The sequence below is a fragment of the Pseudophryne corroboree genome, chromosome 11 (genome assembly GCF_028390025.1).
Source record: "Pseudophryne corroboree isolate aPseCor3 chromosome 11, aPseCor3.hap2, whole genome shotgun sequence".
NCBI lineage: Eukaryota > Metazoa > Chordata > Amphibia > Anura > Myobatrachidae > Pseudophryne > Pseudophryne corroboree.
Genome location: NC_086454.1, coordinates 260,779,943 through 260,799,785, shown reverse-complemented (window position 1 = coordinate 260,799,785; position 19,843 = coordinate 260,779,943).

The following is a 19,843-nucleotide window of genomic DNA, read 5'->3' as shown; positions in this document are numbered from 1 at the left end:
CGCGCACGGCGTCCCTGGTTGCTAGGCGCCGGGCCGCAGCGACGAGCGGACCCCGGCGCCTAACAGTACCCCCCCCCTTGAGGAGGGGTCAAGGAACCCCTAAAGCCAGGTTTCCGAGGAAATTCCCGAAAAAATGCCCTCTTGAGCCTCGGGGCATGGAGATCCTTATCCAGGACCCAAGACCTTTCTTCTGGACCATAGCCTCTCCAGTGCACCAGAAAATAAAGCCGACCCCGGGACAATTTGGAATCGAGAACCTTCTCTACCAAGAACTCCTGATGACCCTGTACATCTACTGGTGATTTCCCCTGAGAGATCTTCCTAGGAAATCTACTGGATGAAACGTATGGTTTCAACAGGGAGCAATGGAACGTATTTCCGATCCGGAGAGCTCTTGGTAAACGTAACCGGAAAGCAACTGGATTGATTTTTTTAATAATATGAAATGGTCCAATAAATTTGGGGCCCAATCTAGCTGAGGTTTGTCGAAGTTTAATGTTACGAGTCGACAACCATACCCTATCTCCCACCTTAAAAGTGCAAGGCCGCCGGAGCCTGTCAGAAATTTTTTTCTCTCGAAATGCCGCTTTTCTGAGAGCAAGGTGCACTTTTCTCCAAATGAGTCTGAGATGAGAGGTTAAGGTTAGCGAGGAGACAGAGGAATGTTGAAAAAAAGAATTAGCTCTGGGGTGAAAACCAAAAACTGAAAAGAATGGAGACACATTAGTGGAGGAATGACAAGAATTGTTTTACGCAAACTCCGCCAAAGGAAGAAACTCGGACCAATCATTCTGGAGTTTGGCTGAGTACAAACGCAAATACTGTTTTAATGATTGATTAACTCACTCGGTCTGCCCGTTGGATTGGGGATGGTAGCCGGACGTTAAAGACAATTTCATCTTTAATGAGGCACAAAAAGACTTCCAAAATTGTGCAATGAATTGTGGACCCCGATCAGAAACAATATCAGTGGGTAACCCATGAAGTCTGAAAACATGGCGGAGAAACAAAACTGCCAATCCCTGGGCAGATGGCAGTCGGGGAAGAGCAATGAAATGGGCCATCTTGCTAAAACGGTCCACTACCACCCATATGACTCGGAATCCGGCTGACAGAGGGAGGTCTACCACAAAATCCATGGAAATATGAGACCATGGCCTGAGAGGAACATTTAAGGGCATAAGTTGCCCGATAGGCAAGGAACGGGGAACTTTATGCTGTGCACAGACCTGACAAGAAAAAACAAACTCCTTAATGTCTTTAGAAAGACCAGGCCACCATACTGAGCGGGAGACTAATTCCAAAGTCTTAGAGATACCCGGATGCCCGGCAACTTTGCTATCGTGAAACTCAGTCAAAACAGTAGCTCTCAAAAACTCAGGGACATAAAGACGACCAGCAGGAGTATTCCCAGGAGCTTGATGTTGAAGCTGCTTTAACTGGGTAAATAAATCTTGTGTGAGGCCTGCCCAAATGGCTGAAGACGGAAGTATGGGAGTAACAGGACTGTTATTATGAACTGGAAGAAAACTGCGTGACAGGGCATCCGCCTTGGTATTCTTGGAACCTGGCCTGAAGGTGATAATAAACTTGAAACGAGTAAAAAATAAAGCCCAACGAGCCTGCCGGGCATTCAGCCGCTTAGCTGATTCGATGTACTGAAGATTTTTGTGGTCAGTCAATACTGAAATGGTATGTGTTGCTCCCTCAAGCCAATGCCTCCACTCCTCGAAAGCCCATTTAATAGCCAGTAACTCCCGGTTACCAACATCGTAGTTGGATTCAGCGGATGAGAATTTCCTGGACATAAAGGCACAAGGATGTAATTCTAGAGAGTCTGGATCCTTCTGGGATAGGATAGCCCCCACTCCAACCTCCGAGGCATCAACCTCAACAATGAAGGGCAATTCTGGGTTGGGATGTCTGAGGACTGGGGCTGAGACGAAAGCTTGTTTCAAGGCCTGAAAGGATAACTCAGCTTCACGTGACCAGTTGGTAGGATCCGCTCCCTTCTTAGTCAGTGCCACAATGGGAGCAACCAGGTCGGAAAAAGAATGAATAAATCTTCTATAATAATTCGCAAACCCTAAAAAGCGCTGAATTGCTTTTAAGTTGGTGGGTTGCGCCCAACTAAGGATGGCTTGGAGCTTCTTTGGTTCCATACAGAATCCCCAAGGGGAAATAATGTACCCTAAAAAGGATACCTCCGTGACATGAAACTCACACTTCTCCAGCTTGGCATATAGGTGATTTTCACGTAATTTTTGAAGAACCTGACGCACCTGGGTAACATGTTGTTCAATAGAGTCAGAATAGATCAGGATATCGTCTAAGTAAACGACCACGAATCTTCCAAGAAAATCACGGAGCACATCGTTAATGAGATCCTGGAAAACTGCCGGAGCGTTAGACAAGCCGAACGGCATCACCAGATACTCGTAGTGACCCGACTGAGTACTGAACGCCGTTTTCCACTCATCTCCCGACTTGATTCGGATGAGGTTATACGCTCCCCTCAGGTCAATCTTAGAAAAGATCACAGCCGAACGCAGCTGATCAAAGAGGACAGAAATCAGCGGCAGAGGGTAAGTATTTTTAACTGAGATCTTATTCAGGGCTCTAAAGTCGATGCAAGGTCTGAGTGATCCATCTTTCTTCTCCACAAAGAAGAAGCCTGCACTTAAAGGGGATTTAGATGGCCTAATAAATCCTTTCCCTAGGCTCTCCTTAACATACTCATTCATGGCCGCAGTTTCTGGTCCGGACAATGCATATAACCTTCCCTTTGGCAATGTGGCACCAGGAATTAGCTCAATAGCACAATCATAAGGCCGATGGGGAGGCAGATTGTCCGCATTGCCCTTGGAAAATACATCAACAAAGTCCTGGTATTCCACGGGAATGGGTTCGGGAATGGCAGCAGCTATTCTGACGGGAAACGTAATACATTCCTTATTACAGATGGTACCCCATTGTGAGATCTCCCCCGACTGCCAATCAATGATGGGATTATGAAAGGCCAGCCAAGGGTGACCCAGAACCACTGGAACTGCTGGGCAATGGGTAAGGAAAAACTCAATCTTTTCGGAATGAAGAGCTCCTACCGTAAGTAGTACAGGGGGTGTACAGAGGGAAATAACCCCATTGGACAAGGGACTCCCGTCTAAACCATGCATGGTGACACACCTACCCAAGTTTAACTGAGGAATACCTAAGGCCTTGGCCCACGTTAAGTCCATAAAGTTCCCTGCAGCTCCACTGTCAACAAAAGCCGACACCGAAGAACTGAGGCTGCCAAAGGAAACTTTAGCTGGGACTAACAGGGAGTTATTCGAGGAGATAAGCTGTAGACCAAAGTGAACCCCCTCACAATTCACTTGGTCGAGGCGTTTCCCGACTTGTTCGGACAATTACGGGCAAAATGTCCCTTACCCCCACAGTACAAACAAAGACCAGAGTTTTGCCTTCTGGCTCTTTCTTCTGGAGACAGCCTGGAGAGACCCATCTGCATGGGCTCCTCTATGTCCTCAGGAATGGAAAATACACACGGAGTAGATCTGACAGGTGCTCCTTTTTCAGCCCTCCGCTCTCTGAGACGACGATCAATCTTAATAGAAAGCTCCATGAGTTTATCGAGAGTCTCAGGAGCGGGATACTGAAGGAGACTGTCTTTTATAGACTCAGATAAGCCGAGGCGAAACTGACTGCGCAGGGCTGGGTCATTCCAGCCACAGTCGTTCGACCAACGGCGAAACTCTGTACAATAAACCTCTGCAGGATTTCTACCTTGTCTGAGAGCGCGTAACTGACTCTCGGCGGATGCCTCTCTATCAGGGTCATCATACAAAAGCCCTAAAGACCCCAGAAAGGCGTCTACAGACAACAATGCCGGATCCTCTGCTTTTAAACCAAAAGCCCAGGTCTGGGGATCCCCCTGGAGCAAAGAAATAATAATTCCGACCCGCTGAGATTCAGTACCTGAGGAGATAGGTCTTAAACGAAAATAAAGTTTACAGGACTCTTTAAAATAAAAAAACTGCTTCCTATCACCAGAAAAACGGTCAGGCAAGTGCATTTTCGGTTCAGGAACTACCCTCGGGGAAGTTCGTAAAAGATCTTCCTGCGACTTCACCCGAAGGGAAAGATCCTGAACCATTTGAGTAAGTTCTTGAATCTGGCTAACTAGAAGCTGGCCAGGATTTGGCCCTAAACCAGTGGGATTCATGAGGCCGACAAACCTTACAAAACTGAATAAGGGAAAAAATCAAACCCTGTTTAATTTTAAGTTTTGGTGTGGCCGGTAATAATGTTATGATTCCAGCACTCTGGTCTGAGGTGGTCCTATTGCAAGGACCGGAGCACTGGAACGGAATGCTGGGGAAGGGAGCGGGAATAGAAAGTAGCCCCTGGCGCCCTAACTCCGTTGTCTCGCCCGTGTGGTCAGAAATCCCCTGCGAGACTATGGTTGCTTGAGCCCATGGCAGCCGCGTTTGAAGGGCGGATTATGTCTGCCCAACTCCGATGCCCCCTCAGGTCTTAATGGGAGACAAAGGGAAATCCGAGACAGGGTGATAACAAGGGGCCCTCTGACTAAACAACCAGGCCAGGGGCTACAAGCTAACTGACTAAACCTGAGGTATGTGCGGTAACCCGCCAGGGAAAAGGACAACCAAAATCCACTAGTCCGTACTCCTACTAGAGATGAGCGCCTGAAATTTTTCGGGTTTTGTGTTTTGGTTTTGGGTTCGGTTCCGCGGCCGTGTTTTGGGTTCGACCGCGTTTTGGCAAAACCTCACCGAATTTTTTTTGTCGGATTCGGGTGTGTTTTGGATTCGGGTGTTTTTTTCAAAAAACACTAAAAAACAGCTTAAATCATAGAATTTGGGGGTCATTTTGATCCCAAAGTATTATTAACCTCAAAAACCATAATTTACACTCATTTTCAGTCTATTCTGAATACCTCACACCTCACAATATTATTTTTAGTCCTAAAATTTGCACCGAGGTCGCTGTGTGAGTAAGATAAGCGACCCTAGTGGCCGACACAAACACCGGGCCCATCTAGGAGTGGCACTGCAGTGTCACGCAGGATGTCCCTTCCAAAAAACCCTCCCCAAACAGCACATGACGCAAAGAAAAAAAGAGGCGCAATGAGGTAGCTGTGTGAGTAAGATTAGCGACCCTAGTGGCCGACACAAACACCGGGCCCATTTAGGAGTGGCACTGCAGTGTCACGCAGGATGTCCCTTCCAAAAAACCCTCCCCAATCAGCACATGATGCAAAGAAAAAGGTTAGGTGGTATACAATTATGGACGGGCTGCCGAGTGCCGACACAGAGGTAGCCACAGCCGTGAACTACCGCACTGTACTGTGTCTGCTGCTAATATATAGACTGGTTGATAAAGAGATAGTATACTCGTAACTAGTATGTATGTATAAAGAAAGAAAAAAAAACCACGGTTAGGTGGTATATACAATTATGGACGGGCTGCCGAGTGCCGACACAGAGGTAGCCACAGCCGTGAACTACCGCACTGTACTGTGTCTGCTGCTAATATATAGACTGGTTGATAAAGAGATAGTATACTCGTAACTAGTATGTATGTATAAAGAAAGAAAAAAAAACCACGGTTAGGTGGTATATACAATTATGGACGGGCTGCCGAGTGCCGACACAGAGGTAGCCACAGCCGTGAACTACCGCACTGTACTGTGTCTGCTGCTAATATATAGACTGGTTGATAAAGAGATAGTATACTCGTAACTAGTATGTATGTATAAAGAAAGAAAAAAAAACCACGGTTAGGTGGTATATACAATTATGGACGGGCTGCCGAGTGCCGACACAGAGGTAGCCACAGCCATGAACTACCGCACTGTACTGTGTCTGCTGCTAATATATAGACTGGTTGATAAAGAGATAGTATACTCGTAACTAGTATGTATGTATAAAGAAAGAAAAAAAAACCACGGTTAGGTGGTATATACAATTATGGACGGGCTGCCGAGTGCCGACACAGAGGTAGCCACAGCCGTGAACTACCGCACTGTACTGTGTCTGCTGCTAATATATAGACTGGTTGATAAAGAGATAGTATACTCGTAACTAGTATGTATGTATAAAGAAAGAAAAAAAAACCACGGTTAGGTGGTATATACAATTATGGACGGGCTGCCGAGTGCCGACACAGAGGTAGCCACAGCCGTGAACTACCGCACTGTACTGTGTCTGCTGCTAATATATAGACTGGTTGATAAAGAGATAGTATACTCGTAACTAGTATGTATGTATAAAGAAAGAAAAAAAAACCACGGTTAGGTGGTATATACAATTATGGACGGGCTGCCGAGTGCCGACACAGAGGTAGCCACAGCCGTGAACTACCGCACTGTACTGTGTCTGCTGCTAATATATAGACTGGTTGATAAAGAGATAGTATACTCGTAACTAGTATGTATGTATAAAGAAAGAAAAAAAAACCACGGTTAGGTGGTATATACAATTATGGACGGGCTGCCGAGTGCCGACACAGAGGTAGCCACAGCCGTGAACTACCGTACTGTACTGTGTCTGCTGCTAATATATAGACTGGTTGATAAAGAGATAGTATACTCGTAACTAGTATGTATGTATAAAGAAAGAAAAAAAAACCACGGTTAGGTGGTATATACAATTATGGACGGGCTGCCGAGTGCCGACACAGAGGTAGCCACAGCCGTGAACTACCGCACTGTACTGTGTCTGCTGCTAATATATAGACTGGTTGATAAAGAGATAGTATACTCGTAACTAGTATGTATGTATAAAGAAAGAAAAAAAAACACGGTTAGGTGGTATATACAATTATGGACGGGCTGCCGAGTGCCGACACAGAGGTAGCCACAGCCGTGAACTACCGCACTGTACTGTGTCTGCTGCTAATATATAGACTGGTTGATAAAGAGATAGTATACTCGTAACTAGTATGTATGTATAAAGAAAGAAAAAAAAACCACGGTTAGGTCACTGGTATATACAATTATGGACGGGCTGCCGAGTGCCGACACAGAGGTAGCCACAGCCGTGAACTACCGCACTGTACTGTGTCTGCTGCTAATATAGACTGGTTGATAAAGAGATAGTATACTACTAATATTATATACTGGTGGTCAGGTCACTGGTCACTAGTCACACTGGCAGTGGCACTCCTGCAGCAAAAGTGTGCACTGTTTAATTTTAATATAATATTATGTACTCCTGGCTCCTGCTATAACCTATAACTGGCACTGCAGTAGTGCTCCCCAGTCTCCCCCATAATTATAAGCTGTGTGAGCTGAGCAGTCAGACAGATATATAATATATATAGATGATGCAGCACACTGGCCTGAGCCTGAGCAGTGCACACAGATATGGTATGTGACTGAGTCACTGTGTGCTGTGTATCGCTTTTTTCAGGCAGAGAACGGATTATAAATAAAAGTGGTGGTCACTGGTCACTATCAGCAAAACTCTGCACTGTACACTACTGAGTACTCCTAATGCTCCCCAAAATTAGTAAATCAAGTGTCTCTCTAATCTATTCTAATTCTAAACGGAGAGGACGCCAGCCACGTCCTCTCCCTATCAATCTCAATGCACGTGTGAAAATGGCGGCGACGCGCGGCTCCTTATATAGAATCCGAGTCTCGCGATAGAATCCGAGCCTCGCGAGAATCCGACAGCGTCATGATGACGTTCGGGCGCGCTCGGGTTAACCGAGCAAGGCGGGAAGATCCGAGTCGCTCGGACCCGTGAAAAAAAACATGAAGTTCTGGCGGGTTCGGATTCAGAGAAACCGAACCCGCTCATCTCTAACTCCTACCCAGCACCGCTGGATACCAGAGTGGATCTGTGGGAGCGGAATCCTCCGCAAAAGCTCCGGAACACAAATAATAAATGATAAATAATTAAGCGGCCCAAGCCGCAACACACGGCTACGCCGTGACTCACGAACACCACTGGATGTTCAAAGGTGCTCAGTCAGGACTCCAGGAACAGATGACGACTTCCGAGTACAGGACAACTGAGAACAGGAACGACCGGATACAGCAGGACTGGAAACACTTTCAGCAAACAGATTCAGCATTCAGGAAGCTATTACCGGCGTCTGTGAGAAGCCCAGGAAGTGTATTTAACAGGGAGTCCTCCAATCAGCTGTTTGGAGGCTGATTGGATTAAATGCCATACAGCTGCCAAGCTGCATGGCCAGGAAAACAGACATCTCATTATTTAAATTGAACCCAGCAACGGGGAACGCAGTCCGTAAGTGGCGTCCCCGTTGCTAGGGTCCGTGCGGCTCCGTGCGCCCGGCGTCTAGCGTTGCCAGGGAGCCGGCGGCTGTACGCGCACGGCGTCCCTGGTTGCTAGGCGCCGGGCCGCAGCGACGAGCGGACCCCGGCGCCTAACAGCAGGCTTCCTGACTTGACCATTTTCCTTGGAAGCTTTCCCCCTGTGTGACAGCTTCCCAGCCTCGGAGACTTGCATAAGAAAAATTTTGAGATTAAGGACTTCATCACCTGCGACAGCAAAAATGTTGTCTATTTAGTCCAATGTACCTGTAATAAACAATACGTGGGAAGAACCACGAGAAAATTAAAAGAAAGGATGAGCGAACATCTCAGAAATATTAAAAAGGGAGTGGAAACCCACGGAATTTCATCACATTTTAAAAAAGATCACCTGTGCAAACCTTCGGAGATTTCTTTGTTTTGTGGGATACAATTAGCCCCAAATAATTGGAGAAGCACAGACATTGAGGAGAGATTAGCAAGAACGGAAATGAGGACCATCTTTAATTTAGGAACCTTACAACCAAGAGGCATGAACCTCGACTTTGAAATTAAGTGGTTCCTGTAAATCAAAAAAGGTTTTATATTCACACTCCTGAAATTTAATTTTTCCATTTTTTCTTCCTGATCATCACTCATTTGTATATGATACCCTTTCCTTTGTTTATCCATACAAACTGCAGGTTCATTATTCTGACACTGGTATTCCCATGATAATGTGGTCACAATTTGATTTAATAATTATTTACCATCTATATGCATACCCTCAATATTCATGCATACTGCTCAATAGGATCAGAGGTGTTTATCCTCCAGTGAGACTTTATTCTTCTCTCTACCATTTTAATTGTTGATTTTTCCGTTATTATTGATTTTCTACGTATATTAACATTATTGCACATTTTTTAATGGTGGAGATGTCATTATGAACTATTACCCATTGAAAACGATCATGTTTATTGTTAAATTAATTGAAAGTAACTCATCGTATAATGACACATTTTTAATTGTGGAAATATGGTGCCATTATGTTTTTTCAATATGTTGTTTCTTTTTGCTATGTAAAAGGATATGCCTATATTTCCACCATTGTAAAACCAGCCCACCACATAATGGCACATTTTAATATTTAATTTTTAATAATTTACTTTTATAATTTGTATGAGATACCTTAGGCTTTATTCAATGAAAAATACCATGTTTATCTTTTAATTTAATACCATGGTATTGGTAGATGTACGTTCCATTGTGGTAGCGGAACGCACAATTATTATACAGTTTTTTTTATCCAGCTCCGGCCAAAGGTCTATATGTCACTTCCGGGTGACGTCACTTCCGGCGACAATGCGTTCCACGGAAATCGAGAGGAACGCAATTATGTGCCGTACATCCCTTCAGGTAAAGGCTCATATGTCACTTCCGGGTGACGCAACTTCCGATGGCAGTGCGTTCCACGGATATCGAGTGGAACGCATGCCATGCGACACATCACTGCCCAGACTTACTTCCGGATACACATTTATTGGTGACATCCCCTCTGGCGGAAGTGCGTTCCACAAAAGAATCAGTGGAACGCACACCGGTTAATGTTCCCGGCCACGCATTTCCGGCGGAAGCTGTGCGTTCCAACCTCGGCAGGTGGAACGCACAGCACATTTAGGCTGATTTAAAGCAGTTTTTATGATTTAAAAATGTCCCACAAACATATAAAGGACGCTCCGCATATAAATGATAATGTTTATGCCGTTTTTACTTTGATTTTATCTGGTATTTTATGTATTATGGACTGACCCCTCCCACATTATTAAGACTTCCTGTTTAGGGGTATAAATAGAGGTATAGCTGCCCTCTGTACACACCTTGACAAAGACCTCCTGGTCGAAACGCGTTGGTGTGAGGGCTATATACTACCTACGGACCTTCCAGACTACCATGGTTTGAGGTGAGGTAATCCGGATCTATCTCATCTTTTTGACTGTGTTTACATCTTCTGGACTGTCCATTAGGATTGTGCCCAATTGGTATTTATTGTAATAAATTTCTTTTACTCATTTCCACTCGTGATATATGGTTTATTTCACCGAGATTGGAAGTATTCGACGGTGGAGTTCCACTTCCTAGGAAGGGAGTGGAAAAAGAAACCGCTACAGGCTTGACATCTCCTTTGAAGACTGTAAGTGGGGTACGCTTGCCCATTCATATTCTGACATTTAAGTTTATCTGTCTGAACAATAACCACGGTTAAAGATACCTTTATGGGATTATTGAATACACTCTGAGTGTGAGTACGGTACGCTGATTTAACTTTCAGCTAGCAGTGGGGTGGATAAAACTAACGCCATTGTGATTTATTGATTGGGTCGTTCTTCTCCCTATTTTTTGCACTGTGGTACCACCTTGGGAGGATTTGAAAGGAAACGAACCCCAATCCATCCAGCTAGGAGAAGTTTGGACACATAAAGAAACCTTTATGAGTGGAAACTCTTCCTTTGTAGACGTGAGTACGGTACGAACTATCGTGACTAACCACAGAATCTAGAAACACCTATCATCCCCAAATCTAGGACATACTACACGATATTGTTCTACCATTCTTCTTTTTGAGGGACTTTGGATTAACCCAGAGGGAATTCCTCCATCCCATGGACTTGGTATAAAAAAGATTGGAAGACGACCTCCTCTCTTTTTTCTAACTGACAGACTGCTGAATGTTTAGGACATCTAAGTGGACTTCATTAAGCTGAGCGCGGTTGAGGTAGTTCTCATTTTTTTATTGTTCTTGTTGTAAGGTGTTGGGTGACACCAGGGTCCTACACAACTGCAGCCGCCAAGAGCGCAGTGGTTGACTATTTCTGTATTTTTTTGTGCAAATTCCATTCACTCATATAGTCGATCACAGCTGCCCTCATTACCATGTTCGCCCATAGAAATTTCCGAAAGGACAAATATGAGGAGTTATTTAATAATAGACAGGAATCTGTTGATTTAGCTGATGAGGACCTAGAAGGAATTATGTCCAAACTAGAAACAGCTCTACTCAAAGAAGGTAGAATTTGGTGGGAGGTTGTCTCATTGGAAAGATACCTGGCAGAAGAAATTATTCCTAGAGGTCTTAGGATAGACAAAATGCCCACCTTCACCAATAGATCTCAGGCCTTTGAGGAAGAATGGATAAGGATTATAGACACCTGCTCCATATCCCTCATGAGACTGATTGTTAGGGAAAGAGGGAAGGAACTAAAAGATTTAGAGACCGAAATAGACTCGTTGAAATCTTCAGTGGAACCCTTCCAGGTTCTACAGGACTTTAAGGAGTTAGAGAGTGACATTGTCAAAAAAATTGCAGCTAGTGAGAAAGAACTCATGCAAAAGAAAAAAAAGAAATACAACAGAGATCTAAATGATTTTAAGGATGGAAACCAACATCGGACTACGAAAAAGGAAAAGAATTTCTTTGGAGGAAGAGAACAGAACAGGAAAAACCAAGGAGTGAGATTTCACCAAACACACACCCCCACACAAAAAAGAGAACAAGATATAAGAAGGAGAAAACCACCAGCCCGTACAGAATGGAGGAATTCTCCATTTAGGGATGAGAGACGAAGGATATCCTACTGGGATTTCAGACCTGATGGGAGATCAGGAGAAGACGGACCAACATACAGACACACCACAACCAGAGCTAGATATGTTAATATGCCGAACCATGGAAGGAATCGAGAAGAAGGAGAAAGACCATTTTGGGACAATAGAACAAAGTACAAGGATCACAGAGACGAGGCTACCAGGGACAGTGGACGGAACAGACCCACTAGAAGACATTCATCCTCTATTTATGAGGAAGATGACCAGACTTTTTTAGACCGGGCAAGAGTGACAAGATACCGAAGATAAAGACTAGAAGGGGTCACAGGGGATTGATTTCTTCCAAGAAACACCAAAAACTACACAACAAAAATAGGAAAAAATGAAAGAAAAAAGAGATTCCTGCTGTAAAGGAGAAATATGAAGAATATACTAAAATCTACAACCTCAGTAATCATGTGCTCACAAATGAGGAAGAAGAGGTATTGAAAAGAGGCCTAAAGTACGCTCCATCAAGTAACCTAGATAGATTCGAAGTATATATCGATCTCCAGCGGTTCATTAGGAAACTCACTCTTAAAAAATTCTTCAATGATCAAGAACATAAGGAAAATGAACCCAGTACCTCCGGAGTGGCCTTCAAACCCAAGTCCATATTTTATCCTACATTTAAAAAAGGATGCTACATCGAAAGTTTTGAAAAATTGGTGAGGAAGGATTTGGAGAATACAGAGTTTAAGAGGAAATTCCGACACAATATGACTAAGAAAGAGAAAGAGGCTTTGAGAGGACTGGAGGAGAACAAACTCATTGTCATTAAACCCGCCGACAAGGGGGGTGCGGTGGTCATTCAAAATATTGATGATTACAAAAAGGAGATCGAAAGACAATTGGAGGATAGCAATACTTATAAGAAATTACGGAGCAATCCATCAGAAAATATTAGCAAACGTATGCTGGATCATATTGACAAATACACACGTAAAGGTGTGATCACGGAAACAGAAAAAAAGTTTCTTATCATTCCCCATCCATCTATCCCAGTCATCTATACTCTACCCAAGATCCATAAAGACCAAGAACACCCACCAGGGAGACCCATTGTCGCCGGAACCGATTCTATAACTTCAAATCTGTCTCTATACGTTGACCATACACTACAACCATTGGTTAAAAAGACTCCCTCCTATTTGCGGGACTCAACGGATGTCATCAATGCACTAGAATCCATTGAATGGCAACCTGAATACTATTTAATAACAGCTGATGTGACCTCCTTATACACGGTAATTGATCACCAACATGGCATAGATGCCGTCACATCTTTTTTGGAGAAGGAAGAGATGGAAGGGGACTACCAAACATTCATAATAGAAAGTATACGATTCACCTCTCCAATAATTTTTTCTGGTTCAATGAGACCTATTATTTACAACAACATGGCACAGCAATGGGCACCAGGTTCGCCCCCAGTTATGCGAATCTATTCATGGCACATTGGGAAGAAAATTCGGTTTTCAACAGCCATGGATTTGGGGCGAACCTGGTGCTATGGAAAAGGTATATTGACGATATTTTTTTCATTTGGAAAGGTGACTCTGAGAGCCTGGATACTTTCTGTAAATATCTCAATGACAATTGCAAGAACATTCAACTAACCTTCGAGATCAGTCAAGAAGCTGTCCATTTTTGGGATTTATCAATATTTATCGAAGATAATTCAATAAATACACGTACATATATAAAGCCAACAGACTGTAATTCGTACATTCCATCTTCCAGTAACCACCATCCAAATTGGCTCTCTTCAGTCCCGAAAAGCCAATTCCACAGGCTCCGGAAAAATTGTTCTAAATTGAATGACTACAGGGAACAAGGAAAGAGTCTTATAAAACAATTTGAGGGAAAAGGCTATACCAGGACAAGACTGGAGGAACCCTATCAGGAATTTGAAGCCACCGACAGGAACATAATGCTAAAATCTAAAGAACAGCAAGAGAGCAAGAGAGAGGAAGGAAATAAGATCGTGTTTATAACAAAATTTAGCAGCCAATATAAAGAGGTAGAACAAATTATTAAGAAGAACTGGGGACTACTACTCCAAGACCCCATCATAAAGGAACACCTTACGGAAAAACCACGGTTTGTGTATCGGAAAGCAGACAACATCAGAAAAAAAGTGGTCAGAAGTGTAGTAGAAGCACCAAAAAATCTTAGAACTATCCGGTCAAAGGGATTCTTCAGATGCGGCATGTGTCAAATGTGCAGAAACTGTAAGAGTAAAAACTCCACTATCACCCAATATACCTCCACAGCGAATAAGAAAAATTTTGAGATTAAGGACTTCATCACCTGCGACAGCAAAAATGTTGTCTATTTAGTCCAATGTACCTGTAATAAACAATACGTGGGAAGAACCATGAGAAAATTAAAAGAAAGGATGAGCGAACATCTCAGAAATATTAAAAAGGGAGTGGAAACCCACGGAATTTCATCACATTTTAAAAAAGATCACATGTGCAAACCTTCGGAGATTGCTTTGTTTTGTGGGATACAATTAGCCCCAAATAATTGGAGAAGCACAGACATTGAGGAGAGATTAGCAAGAACGGAGATGAGGACCATCTTTAATTTAGGAACCTTACAACCAAGAGGCATGAACCTCGACTTTGAAATTAAGTGGTTCCTGTAAATCAAAAAGGGTTTTATATTCACACTCCTGAAATTTAATTTTTCCATTTTTTCTTCCTGATCATCACTCATATGATACCCTTTCCTTTGTTTATCCATACAAACTGCAGGTTCTTTATTCTGACACTGTTATTCCCATGATAATGTGGTCACAATTTGATTTAATAATTATTTACCATCTATATGCATACCCTCAATATTCATGCATACTGCTCAATAGGATCAGAGGTGTTTATCCTCCAGTGAGACTTTATTCTTCTCTCTACCATTTTAATTGTTGATTTTTCCGTTATTATTGATTTTCTACGTATATTAACATTATTGCACATTTTTTAATGGTGGAGATGTCATTATGAACTATTACCCATTGAAAACGATCATGTTTATTGTTAAATTAATTGAAAGTAACTCATCGTATAATGACACATTTTTAATTGTGGAAATATGGTGCCATTATGTTTTTTCAATATGTTGTTTCTTTTTGCTATGTAAAAGGATATGCCTATTTTTCCACCATTGTAAAACCAGCCCACCACATAATGGCACATTTTAATATTTAATTTTTAATAATTTACTTTTATAATTTGTATGAGATACCTTAGGCTTTATTCAATGAAAAATACCATGTTTATCTTTTAATTTAATACCATGGTATTGGTAGATGTACGTTCCATTGTGGTAGCGGAACGCACAATTATTATACAGTTTTTTTTATCCAGCTCCGGCCAAAGGTCTATATGTCACTTCCGGGTGACGTCACTTCCGGCGACAATGCGTTCCACGGAAATCGAGAGGAACGCAATTATGTGCCGTACATCCCTTCGGGTAAAGGCTCATACGTCACTTTCGGGTGACGCAACTTCCGATGGCAGTGCGTTCCACGGATATCGAGTGGAATGCATGCCATGCGACACATCACTGCCCAGACTTACTTCCGGATACACATTTATTGGTGACATCCCCTCTGGCGGAAGTGCGTTCCACAAAAGAATCAGTGGAACGCACACCGGTTAATGTTCCCGGCCACGCATTTCCGGCGGAAGCTGTGCGTTCCAACCTCGGCAGGTGGAACGCACAGCACATTTAGGCTGATTTAAAGCAGTTTTTATGATTTAAAAATGTCCCACAAACATATAAAGGACGCTCCGCATATAAATGATAATGTTTATGCCGTTTTTACTTTGATTTTATCTGGTATTTTATGTATTATGGACTGACCCCTCCCACATTATTAAGACTTCCTGTTTAGGGGTATAAATAGAGGTATAGCTGCCCTCTGTACACACCTTGACAAAGACCTCCTGGTCAAAACGCGTTGGTGTGAGGGCTATATACTACCTACGGACCTTCCAGACTACCATGGTTTGAGGTGAGGTAATCCGGATCTATCTCATCTTTTTGACTGTGTTTACATCTTCTGGACTGTCCATTAGGATTGTGCCCAATTGGTATTTATTGTAATAAATTTCTTTTACTCATTTCCACTCGTGATATATGGTTTATTTCACCGAGATTGGAAGTATTCGACGGTGGAGTTCCACTTCCTAGGAAGGGAGTGGAAAAAGAAACCGCTACAGGCTTGACATCTCCTTTGAAGACTGTAAGTGGGGTACGCTTGCCCATTCATATTCTGACATTTAAGTTTATCTGTCTGAACAATAACCACGGTTAAAGATACCTTTATGGGATTATTGAATACACTCTGAGTGTGAGTACGGTACGCTGATTTAACTTTCAGCTAGCAGTGGGGTGGATAAAACTAACGCCATTGTGATTTATTGATTGGGTCGTTCTTCTCCCTATTTTTTGCACTGTGGTACCACCTTGGGAGGATTTGAAAGGAAACGAACCCCAATCCATCCAGCTAGGAGAAGTTTGGACACATAAAGAAACCTTTATGAGTGGAAACTCTTCCTTTGTAGACGTGAGTACGGTACGAACTATCGTGACTAACCACAGAATCTAGAAACACCTATCATCCCCAAATCTAGGACATACTACACGATATTGTTCTACCATTCTTCTTTTTGAGGGACTTTGGACTAACCCAGAGGGAATTCCTCCATCCCATGGACTTGGTATAAAAAAGATTGGAAGACGACCTCCTCTCTTTTTTCTAACTGACAGACTGCTGAACGTTTAGGACATCTAAGTGGACTTCATTAAGCTGAGCGCGGTTGAGGTAGTTCTCATTTTTTTATTGTATTTTTTTGTGCATCCGTGGTTATTAGGACCCAGTCGTGAATCCCAAACCTGCGTCCCTCTAGTAGGTGAGAACTGTGTAGCCACCACAGGAGCGAAATCCAGATTATTCCGGTGCATGTGTAGGTGGGATCCGGGCCACTTGTCCAACAGGTCCCACTGGAATACTCTGGCATGAAATTGGCCAAACTGTATGGCCTCGTAGAACACTACCATTTTCCCCAACAACCGAATGCATTGATGGATCGACACGCTTGTTGGTTTCAATATTTGTTTGACCATTTTCTGGATTTCCAGAGCCTTTTCTACTGGAAGAAATACTCTCCGTACTTCTGTGTCCAGAATCATCCCTAAAAAGGACAATCTTGTCATCGGTTCCAACTGCGACTTTGGAAAATTCACGATCCAACTGTGTTGTTGAAGTATTGACAGGGAGAGTGCGATGTTCTGCACCAACTGTTCCCTGGATCTCGTTTTTATCAGGAGATCGTCCAGATAAGAAATTATATTGACTCCTTTTTGACGAAGGAGGACCATCATCTCCGCCATCACCTTTGTGAATACCCTCGGTGCCGTGAAGAGTCCGAACGGCAACGTATGGAACTGGTAATGGCAATCCTGTACTGCGAATCTCAGATAAGCTTGGTGAGGAGGATAAATGGGAACATGCAACTAAGCATCCTTTATGTCTACTGACACCATGAAGTCCCCCTCTTCCAGACTGGAAATCACTACCCTCGGGGATTCCATCTTAAACTTGAACCTTTTCAGATAGAGATTCAGATTTTTCAGGTTTAAAATCGGTCTGACCGAGCCGTCCGGCTTCGGAACTACGAAGAGGCTTGAATAAAAACCTTCTCCTTGCTATGCCAAGGGTGCCAGGACAATGACCTGATCCTGACATAATTTTAGAATTGCCATTGTTACTGCCTCTCTTTCTGGAAGAGGAGCTGGCAAGGTCGATTTGAAAAATTGGCATGGGGGGGCGTCTTGAAACTCTAGTTTGTACTTTGTACCCATGGAACACTATTTGTAAGACCCATGGGTCCAGGCCAGATTGAATCCAGATTTGACTGCAAAGTTTCAGACATGCTCCCACCCGAGCGGACTCCCGCAGGGGAGCGCCAGCGTCATGCTGCAGATTTGGCAGAAGCAGGGGTGGACTTCTGCTCCTGCGATCCGGGAGATGCTGCGGATTTCTTTCCTTTTCCCCTTCCCCTACCTGCAAAAAAGGGGGAACCTTTGGCCTTTTTGTATTGTTGGGCTGAAAGGATTGCATGTGAGAGTGATGTCTTTTTCGCCGGTATAGGAGCATAAGGCAAGAATGTCGACTTACCTGCGGTAGCCGCCGAGACTAATGCATCCAGCCCATCACCAAACAAGGCCTCACCTTTATACGGAAGAGCTTCCATATTTCTTTTGGAATCTGCATCAGCATTCCACTGGCGAATCCACAATGCCCTCCGAGCCGATACTGCCATGGTAGCGGTCCTTGATCCCAAGAGACCAATATATTTCGTGGTTTCTAGTACGTACGCAGCAGCACCTTTGATATGGCCTAACGTTAGGAGTATCTCGTCTCCCTCTATTGTGTCAATGTCTAATGACAAGTTTTCTGACCACTTCTCAATAGCACTACTCACCTAAGCACAGACAATGGTAGGCCCAATGGCCACATCAATAGATCACCTCACTCACTTGCGCCTGTCGGCTCCTTAAGTGAAGCCATTTCAGGTGCAGGGAGAAACACCTTTTCTCTTTTATGACAGGGCCCTGTCTAAAATGCGGGGTGACTCCCACCTTTTGGAAAAAGGTAAGCTGTCTGAATTCCTTTTGGGAATCTGAAATTTCTTTTCAAGTTAAATCAGACTCCCTCCAAGAGACTGCTCAACTCCTGAGGTGGAGGGAAAATCACACTACTTCTTTACTAAAGTAAACCCTCTCCTTGTGGTAAAAGAGGGGCCTTCGTAACTTCTAACACCTCCTTTATAGCTAAAACATGTTTTAAATGCTTTTTTGCTAACTTAGGACCTTTTCCCCTGGAATCACTAGTGTCGACACAGGAATCAGAGTCCATGTCGGTATCAGTTTGTACTACTTGTGCAAATTTGTATGTGACCCAGAGGGGTCCATGTGGATGAAAGGCAGAACTATTAAAAATCACATCTTCAACAGATTATTTTCAGTTTTCTGTATGAGATTTAGTCCAACCTCTTACTGATATGATTCACACTATCATGTAACCTTTCACCCAGTCAGGCTCTTGGTGTCATATTACACCTCTGTGTCCCTAACATGTCTTCCACAGAGGAAGAATTCCCTGCCATAGACATGTCACACACGTGCACAACCACACCACAGACACTCCGGGACTTATAGGGGACAGACCCACAGTAAAATCTGTCAGAGGGACACAGATGGGATTTGCCATTTCACAACCCAGTGCCAGTAACACAATGTCTGTGAACACAAAATGGCCACTGACATGCAGCGCTTTTATAATGGTTATCACACAATTATATAGCACCAAATTCACTGTGGCCCCCCTGTTTTGCACCCTGATGCTTGTTCAGTAGTGGAGGATGACCAGCGTTCTGCTCTGCAGTCTGGAAGAGAGAAAATGGCGCTGAGCGGTGTGCTGGCTGACTGAGGAGGAAGCTCCACTCTTCAATGGCGTGTTTCTCCTCAGCTTTTATGAGGTAATTTTTTATACTGGCGGGGGTAGGACTGTGCCTCAGCAACTTATGCCCCTTATTTATGCCAGTTTCCATAGGTTTCATGCTACCCAGCCCCCCCCCCCCGCACGCCCTGCACCCTCCAGTGCCTGTGTATGTGTGGGCAACATGGCGCGATGCTCTCCCGCCAGCCGCGCGGTACCTTTAGCCGTCACTTTCTTGATTGAAGATCTGTCTTCTAACACTCACCTGTCTTCTGACTTCTGGCTCTGTGATGGGGGGGAAAAGCGTGCTGTGGAAGAGAGCATCTAGGCACAGCTAGCGTTCAGTTCCCTTCAGGAGCTAATGGTGTCCTGTCAGCCAGAAACAGAGCCATGAAACT